This window comes from Geospiza fortis, unplaced genomic scaffold, assembly GCF_000277835.1.
Source record: "Geospiza fortis unplaced genomic scaffold, GeoFor_1.0 scaffold534, whole genome shotgun sequence".
NCBI classification, from domain to species: Eukaryota; Metazoa; Chordata; class Aves; order Passeriformes; family Thraupidae; genus Geospiza; species Geospiza fortis.
This window is the reverse complement of record NW_005054614.1, coordinates 1-8,887: the sequence shown is the minus strand read 5'-3', so window position 1 is coordinate 8,887 and position 8,887 is coordinate 1. Positions and strand designations below refer to the sequence as shown.

Below are 8,887 nucleotides of genomic sequence, written 5' to 3'. Positions count from 1 at the left end.
ACTTTTAGTGATGGGAGAACAGTAACATGAATATGGTAATTACAGTAGTTATGATAGGCTATAGATAATAGTTAAGGTATAGATTGGTTCTGCTGTATGAAGATGCTCAGCAAAGAAAAGTATCTAATGCAGTGTAACCAAAACCAAAGGGTCTCCAGGCCTGCCTGCAGCTGGAGCTGCCAGCTGTGTGCACAGCTCTGTCACCCACAACCCTGGACTGCTGTGACATCTTGGATACAATAAACTGCATTTTGAAGAGCTACCTGGAGTCCCACATGTCTCATTTCAGCTCTTACACTGAACAACATTGGGCTGTGGTTGCCAGTGGCTTGAATTTAGCTACAGGGAAGGTGCTGGGCTTTGTGCCATTTACTCTTGCCAAAGCAGCATTTCCCTCCTGTCCTCACCTGAGATGTCCATGCAGCAATCCTGCCAGTGCCAAGGGGCAGTTAACATGCCCAGGAAACAATCCCACTTATGAAATGGCTGCTTGGGTTGTTTGGGTGCAGGCTGTGGCATGGCATCCATTAATCTGCATAACAAGGAAGATTGGCTTCCATATCATGCAAAGTATTCAGGGTGCTTCCAGCACAGGCAGTGTGTTAGCAGGGAGGCATGCAGAGAGCAAGGAGTTCAGAGCAAGGACAGGCACAGGCTGGGTGCTGATACTGGCATAGCTTTGTCCTCTCAGAAAGGAAAAGGGAAATAAATGCTTTGGCTGTGAGACTCAGAGAAAAAAATGCTGGAAATATGTTCATTGAATTGCAATGGTCAAATACAGATGATGAGGGAAGCGTTTTTGGGCTGTATAACTGTGCAGGAGAGTGTTTGTATGTCTGGGAGTTTGTGTCTATGGAAATGAACAGGGGCTCTCACACACACCTGCATTTTGTATTGCCTTGAACCAAATGCTCTGCCATCCCTTCTGCCAGGAAAGGTCCCAAACAAACAAGTCTGCTTTGCCTGTGGCAAAAGGTTTTTACTGATAGTTCTCTGAGGCCATATTGGGCTGGACACTTTGATCAAAAAACCACCATTCTGGCTGGTTTCTCTCCCTTTTATTTTGATCTATTTGCTTCCCATTAAGCAAATATTTGCTCAGTGCTTCCTCCCTGTCAGCACTGACCAAATAACACGTGTGGCTAATACAGAAAAGAAATAGGGAGGTTGGTGCCTTCCCAGCCAGGTCAGCCAGAGGAACTTGCCAAATGTGTTTGTCATTCACTTGTTGTCTCAGACACTGCCGGAATATTTTGAGCAGCAAAGGCCCCTGCAGCCCTGCTGGCTGAAGGGCACCAGCTGGCAGAATGGCTGTCTGGTGGAAGTGCTCCTTTCCCTGTTTCCCAGTGCTCAGTGCCTGCCTGCTTTCCAGCTTTACAGCAGCTTCCATGCAGGATTTGTTCCCCAGGTTTTCTTGTCAGACAACAAGGCTGAGTCTGGCACTGTGGCAGAGACAAGACTGCCACAGATCCAGGTCCAGGTCCAAGAGCAAGAATTCCCCAAAGGCACAGGCACATGGAGAACACAAATGTACACAAATACACAGCTGGCGACATATCAGAGCAGGCGAACACATTGAGAATTCCCACAAATAAGAAGCACAGAGACCTCACCTCATTCCCCTTGGGCAGGTCAGGGTGAGATCCCAGCAGAGATGCTCATAAGTACAAAAGGAGCCTGCTGGAACCTTTCTGGGCATAGACACTCTATGTGCCCAAGACCTGTCCCTGGATCTCAGTCTCCTCAGGCCACATGGTGTGCTCCTCGTGATTTGCACAAAGGCAGCAGAGACGTGTTGGATATCTGAAGGAATCAGAGGACTTTCCCACTTATTCAGGTAACCTACTGCCATTGTGCAAACTAAAGTTTATGGACATAATTTATATAATTTTTAGGGGTGTGCTTCAATATTTTCTTTTACCGGTCTGATAACAACAATTGCTTTTTTTTTCTTTTGGTGCAAAATGCTGCTACTCAGCCCAGAGACTGTACTACAACCACTAATTCCTGTTACATTTAATTTCATAGAGAGTCCTATTCAGTATTCTTGTTTTATTTATATGTTTTCTTTTTGAAATTCTTTCTTAAGGTGATGTTAATTTTCTTACTCTAATCCACAGTTCGGGACTCTGTCTTTTTTTTTATTTTTTTTTTAATTTCTTTCTCTCTGCCCTACTTATAGCTCCATCCTTTCTGAGGTTGTTCTGCTGGGAACCCATTCCTGCCAGTCACTCCCGTGGGCTAATCAGGATAGAATACCTGATAATGTCAGTAACATTAATTTGAAGATATTTGAAGCTGGTCCACACCCAACATTTTGATATTTCTGATAATGTCTGCGAGGGGGTTTGGTAACAAAATTGGTCAAGCAAATTCTTATCTCTAATTCCTTCCCTCCTGTGTAGAGAAAGACAGAGATTTCTGACAGTGTACCTGAACTGAATAAAGGAGCAAAGTTAAAGTAACTATGCCAAAAAGAGGGCATCTCAGAGTCTCTCATGTCTCTTCCACTTCAACCTTTCTTCACAAATGAACTGCCCACGTTGAATCCTATTGTCCTAGGAAGGATCTTAGGCCTGCAATAAAAAAAACAGTGTTGTGGACAAACTTTTGTCATTTAAATAGAGAAATGAGCTACCATCAATGGGAAATTCTATTTTCCTTGATAGCATTTTAGGTATCTTTTTAGCTATACTTGAGCTGTGCACTGGGGTGGTTCTGGCCTCAACCAGGGAGCTGGCAGGAAACTTCTGCTGCTGCCACTGAATTTCTCTGCTCAGCCTGAGCACTGGAGTACCCAGCACTGATCACAACACCTTTTTGCACACACTTTGGTTTTACTCTACAAAAGCTGTGTTGGTACTTTCAGCATCTTTTCTTCCTTATTCAGTGTTTATTGATACATAAATTACAAGTGCTGAGATATATTCTCAGATTCACTCCTGAGTCCCTCTTAAAGCCTGATATTTTGTTTGCAATTTCCATTTCCCTGGCATTGATTTGAGCACTGTTTATACACAGCAGAAAGTTATTCAGTTTCTTCAGATTTTAATTTATTTGGCCATACTGGATGAGTACCCTCTATTCTTGGTGCATTGCTACTCTTCTATTTATTCCAAAACCTATTGCATTAAAAAAAAAAAAAAAAGGCAGGAACATTCTTAATTGCTCTCTAGTGAAAAATCAGCTTTTCTGTGCTCTTTTTATACCCTGATCATCTGTTGGCTTTTTAGATGCTCTTGAAATCTTCATTCCAACCAAAAAACTCACAAGCAACTCCCATGGGATTTTTGGTAATCTAGAACTAGCTCCATAAACAGCTTTCATTTTTAAATCATTTTTCTCTCAATCACATTGATAAAAATTATTCTTGGTGCAGCACTGTTGCTATTACAAGTCTCTGAGTGGTCAACAATAGTACAATTATGTCTTCAGACTGCCATTGCTAATCTTATCATGGAAGCAATTTTATTCCCCTGCTATGAACAATATTTTTTCTTCTTTACACTCAGCTGTGCCAGATGTGAATCTTGTCAGACAAAAAACTAAACTGTGATTCACAGGTAATGAAATCCATGATCTCCAGAAAAAGTAAAAAAAAAAAAATATATATATAAAAAAGGAAAAAAGGAAAAAAAACCCAATTTTATAAATCTGTGGATTGTTCAGTGCAACACTATTTGAAAAGCATTCCCCATGGGATTTTCAGCTTGCCTGTGCTGTTGTCAGCCATGCTGTCAGTATGACAGGGCATGCTGGAGGCATCAGTGTGCTCTGTGGAGCCCTGATGAGCCCTCTGACAGGGAATGCTCAGCTCCTGCTGCAGCAGCACTTCTGCTGCCCTCTGTGTAAAACGAGAGCTGCCAGGAATGTTAGCACCAAAGAAACAGAATTGCTGAAACACTGATCATTCAGAGCAAGGCTTCTCATCCCAACACTTCCCAGTTTTAAGATGCAGCTGGGCACTGGACTCTGGAGATGGTAGGACACACTTTTCTTAACCTAACATCCCTTTCTCCTGTTGGAAAATGAAGTGTATGGGTTTGGTGAAATGCATGCTTCCCTGCAGGAAGTGTCCAGTCCAAAGTGGTGTAGTAGTGCTGTGTGGTTCAGAAATTCCATATCAGGTAAGACTGGAAGGGTTAATTGGTTTTTGAGTAAAACAGGTTGATGAACAGAACCCCCAGAATCTTAAAAATATTCAGGGGGAGAGATACAGAATAGGTACAGGGAAATTTTGGCCATGGCAAAGGTAAGTTAGTATTTCTGAGGCTAGAACTTACTTGTGAAGATTGCTCTGTCCCATGCACCAGAACATGGAGGGACTTTGAAGACCATTCTGTCTCCTAATTCTACTCTCTTGAGACTGCTTCAAGGTTAATTTTTCAATTCATTTATGGTAAAGCTTAATGGTATAGCATAATATGCCACATAAGCCTGTACAACTTTTCACACTTGTGTATTTCAGAAAAGAGAGAAGGAAGAGAGAAACTTCAACTCCAAAGATATCTCAGCATCACTTGGCTGTGAAGTGGAGCAGAAGGTAAAAACAGAACACCTGGGCAGGTGCTGAGTATCAAAGCTGCACAGTTACTTAGGCTCCTCCTGTCTTTCCAGGAATCATCCATGGAAGAGAGCTGGAGAGTGGGTCCTGGATGAGGACACGACCTTCAGGATGCCCCTTCCATCTCTCAGCAAAGCAGCTGAGGAGCTCCTGTTACAGAACAGGTGTGTGGGGTGAGCAGCCTGGGTGGTGCTGGGTGGAACAGTCAAGAAGAAAGGCAACAGGTGGTAGAAGGAGTTGAAGGTAGAGAAGGATCTGGACCAAAAGGGAATCAGGGCTACTGAAATAGTGCAATTTTGAAAAACTGACTGCTCGTCCCAGATAACATCAGAGAACATGCTGAGCAGTTGAAATCACTGAGAGATAACTGGTGCCATAAAGGCATCTGGTTTTGATAACCTTCCTTTGAATGCCATTATTTGAAGAAGCACACATATTATCCTTGTCTGAGATGTGGCTGTACTCTTCTTATGAATTGTCACATGTTACTTATGACCTAAAAACCAGTTTTAACACAACAAAATACCTCCTGCAACAAAGTTCAGGCAGTTGCACACAGAACAATTATGGGTTATGTTGTATTATGTTTTTCATGCCAGTTTTCCCCCCACTTCCACAAGGCCTCATTCGCAATCTCAAATCACTCCTAGGAAAACCAGACTTTTTCTCTCTGTTAGTTCTAAGCATCTCCTAGTTTGATTTCAGAAGTTCTGTATTGCAATGTGGACATAGTCAATTTTTCATTAAGGCCAGATTTTTGGCTAACCGAGGTGGGTATCTTTCAGGATGGCACAAACATTAAAAAATGTTTTGGAATACCAAAAGAGGAGTAAATTATGAACATTTCCAAAAGCATTTAAGGCTGGGAAAACTTCCTGCCTAGCATAAATTCTAATGTTCTGTGTACTGGCTTGTGTGTCTGCCATGAACACCATCACATTTAGACTCTGTGTCTAGAAGTATTACCAGCTTGCAAAGCAGTTGGATGTCATGCAAAGCCTGCAGTGTGAACCCATTCTCTCCTCTCTCCAACAAGTGTCCCACATTCTCCTCATCCTTCCCAGTCCCCACGAGCACTTCTGCTTTCCCAAGCTGCCCCACTTCAGTGTTTTCAGCCTTTTCTTTTAGCATCACTGCTCTCTTCCTTTCTCTTTTTCTTCCGTCCACCTCTACTTTCTGTCTCTTTCTCCCCTCATCTTCATGAAATTTCTTGCTTCCCATCTCAATATTATTTTCTCAATATTGCTTTCTTTCTCATCTTTCTCAGTATCTTCCTCCCTTCCTCTTTTTTCTCTGTCATTTTCTGTGTTTCACTCTCTTTCTCCATTTTTTTCTCACAGTATCTGCCCAACCCACTTCTCCTCTACTCTCCCTCTCCTGCTCCATCTGCCTCTCCCTCCTTTGCTTCTCTCTTTCTGTCCTTCACTCCCTGGACCCCTCATTTTCTGCTGTTGGGTGAGAAAGCCCTTTCTGGTCAAGGCAATGTTGCTGTGGGCTGAGGGCATAAACAATGAGTACTTGAAGAACTGGAAAGCTGAATTGTTGTCAAGCAGCCTCTGTGTCTTCAGGTGAGAAATACTTTCTCCATGTCTTAGTGCCTCTTAAAGTGCTGATGCTTTTATGCCCAGGGGACACAGTTGTCCATGCCCAAGCTGTTGAAGGTCAGAGAACTCCATAGTCCACATGGGGCAGCAGCTCTAATGGAGCTCATCAGCTGCATCTATTTTAAACCTTCTTTGAGATTTGTTTCTTTAGGCCACTTATGGGCCCATGTTTCTTCCAAGATCAGTTACCTGTGCATCAGCACATTTTATATCACAAGCAGCCTGACTCCAGAAATAGTGTGTTGATGCAAAATGACTCCTGTCCTCCAGCCAAGGCAGCAAATCAAAAGTGAGGAGAAATTGGATTTCCTTTCTCATCCCTTTAATATTCCTCTCTGATTCCAGCAAGTCTCCAGCCCTGCTTTCCAGGCTGGCTGGTGGCAAGGCCAGCTCAGCACAGTGCAATGTGTGTGATTTCTCTCCCTCTCCCTCCTGTGCTGTTGGAATTCTGGCCTCAGGTGTTGTCTCTTAAGGGACCTGCAATGTTACCTTTCATCAGCTGAGCATTAGTAACAAATCCTCAGGCCAGAATTTCTTACAGGTGAGAGAGAGAGGAGCCCCAGGAGTCTCACGTGCTTCAAGTGCAACCTGATTCTTCCACAGTCAGAGCAGCTTGTTCATTTTGGAGACTGATTTTAATATTGTCCAAAGGGAACAGGGAGTTTTGGTATTGAAATATGGTCCCCAAAGTTGTTGTGATATTTACTACTGAAAGAGAGTAGGTTTAGAGGGGATATTAGGAAGCACCTGTGAGAGTGATGAGGCCCTGGCACAGGTTGCCCAAAGAAGCTGTGGCTGTCCCATCCCTGGAAGTGTTCAAGGCCAGGTTGGATGAGTCTGGAGCAGCCTGGTGTAGTGGGAGGTGTCCCTGATGGTACAACCCATGCCAGATGATGAGAGTAACCCAGGCTCTTGTTAATAGATCACTTGGGGTGCATTAGCATGAAACAACACTGAACGATCAATGTGTTTTTCAAGAGGTGACCATGGATTTCTCTGATGTTTGCTGATATCCACAAAGGATGAAAATCCACATTTTGAGTGAGGCCACATTGGGCAAAGTTATCAGGATTACACTGGAGACTTGATAGGAGATGTCTGCCTGACAAGTTTAGAAAATTCAGGGCAGTTTTGGAAACAGAATATAGACAGTGACCAACTGACTACATGAGGTTGCTGGCTACGCTGCTCTGGGAATGTTGGTTTGCACATCACTTTCATGAACAAAAGTTGAAAGTAGATGTCATTTTAGGTTTAAATGTCCTCTAAATTATGTTCCAAAGTAGCTTGAAGGATTGAAGAAATTTAACTTGAAGATCTTGCAAAGAAGGCACAAGAATTAAAAGAATAATCAAAGATTAAGTAGGAGTAGGAAGTAAGGTGTAATAAGTTCTTGTTGTTTGGCCAGAACATTTGAGATAATATCTATTTTATTCCTAAAGCAACAGTTATAAGGGATAATTACATTCTGTTCCAGAGAAAAAAATTATTTCCTCAGCTAAGGAAGTATTAGATGAAATTTCCTGGTGAGAACAAAGCATGATGTCTGATTGGACCACTTTAAAAGTGGTTGAAACACCTTGAAATACCTGAAGCAAGATTTTTAATTGAATAAATACGTTTAAAATAAGCAAGGAAAAATGTAAACCTTAGAAGAATTCAGGATAATGATGAAAATGCAACACTCAATTTCTCATTATTTACATGGCATAATCTCTACAATTTTTATTATGTAGGCATTACTCATCTACAGATTAATGAAGAACAAAGCAGTAACTACAAATAAAAGTGATAGAACGTCACATTTTGTGCAGTTCTCTCACTTTACAGCACTGGAGGCATTTACTCTTCACTTTCTGCCTTCTTGCTGATCTCCCTGCTCTTGGCTCGGAGCTTGTTGACCTGTGACTCTGCAATGTCAGCCCGCTCCTCGGCCTCCTCCAGCTCGTGCTGGATCTTGCGGAACTTGGACAGGTTGACATTGGACAGCTCCTCCTGTGAGAGCAGAGGAAATCCGGGCTCAGGAGCACACAGCAAGGGTTTCTCTCCTGCTGCTAGTCAGCCTTGTGCGGCTGCAAATGTCCATTCCCCTCCCACCACTGCTCACACATCAGCCTCACACAGAGCTCCTCATCCTCCCCAGCCTCACACAGAGCTCCTCATCCTCCCCAGCCTCACACAGAGCTCCTCATCCTCCCCTTCTCAGGACCCTACTGGGACAAGCTTCACCATGACGGGTATCCCGGTGGCCTTGCTCCATGTGAGGAGCAATTTACTAATTTCAGTTTGTCATTTCTGTATTTATTCTCCCACTTGTTTGGTGCTTGTGTGCTGGGGGTTATATCTCAATGACAAAGTTCCCCTCCTCAACTGACGATTTTTGACATTTTCAAAACCTCTGACATTCCTCTCCTGGACACCTGTGTGACACTCAGAGGAAGCAATGCTTTTTATTTCCCTGAGCAATACTGCTCACAGCTTCCTCACATTGTCTCTTGTAGGATTTCACTTTCATTTGCAGCTTGTCCACCAGATCCTGCAGCCTGAGAATATTCTTCCTGTCCTCCTCAGACTAGAGTGTTGGCAGAGTGGAAAGAGTGAATTATTGCTTTCTGCACACCCCAATAGAGCATTTCTCCTTGCCGTCCATGAGAATCTCTTTTGATTGATGGAATAAGGGTGTATCAGCTCAAGGAGAGCTGCTGCCTTACCTGGTAGG

The 8,887-nt window shown here is 43.1% G+C and overlaps 1 long non-coding RNA gene across 1 annotated transcript; it reads left to right on the top strand.

The window, feature by feature from the left end:
- Positions 1-3,911: 3,911 nt before the first annotated feature.
- On the top strand, positions 3,912-8,820 carry LOC115948914. Its single transcript, XR_004082670.1, has 4 exons — positions 3,912-3,981; positions 4,469-4,543; positions 4,618-4,728; positions 8,690-8,820. It is a non-coding gene; the product is annotated as an uncharacterized LOC115948914 (long non-coding RNA).
- The last annotated feature ends 67 nt before the right edge of the window (positions 8,821-8,887 follow it).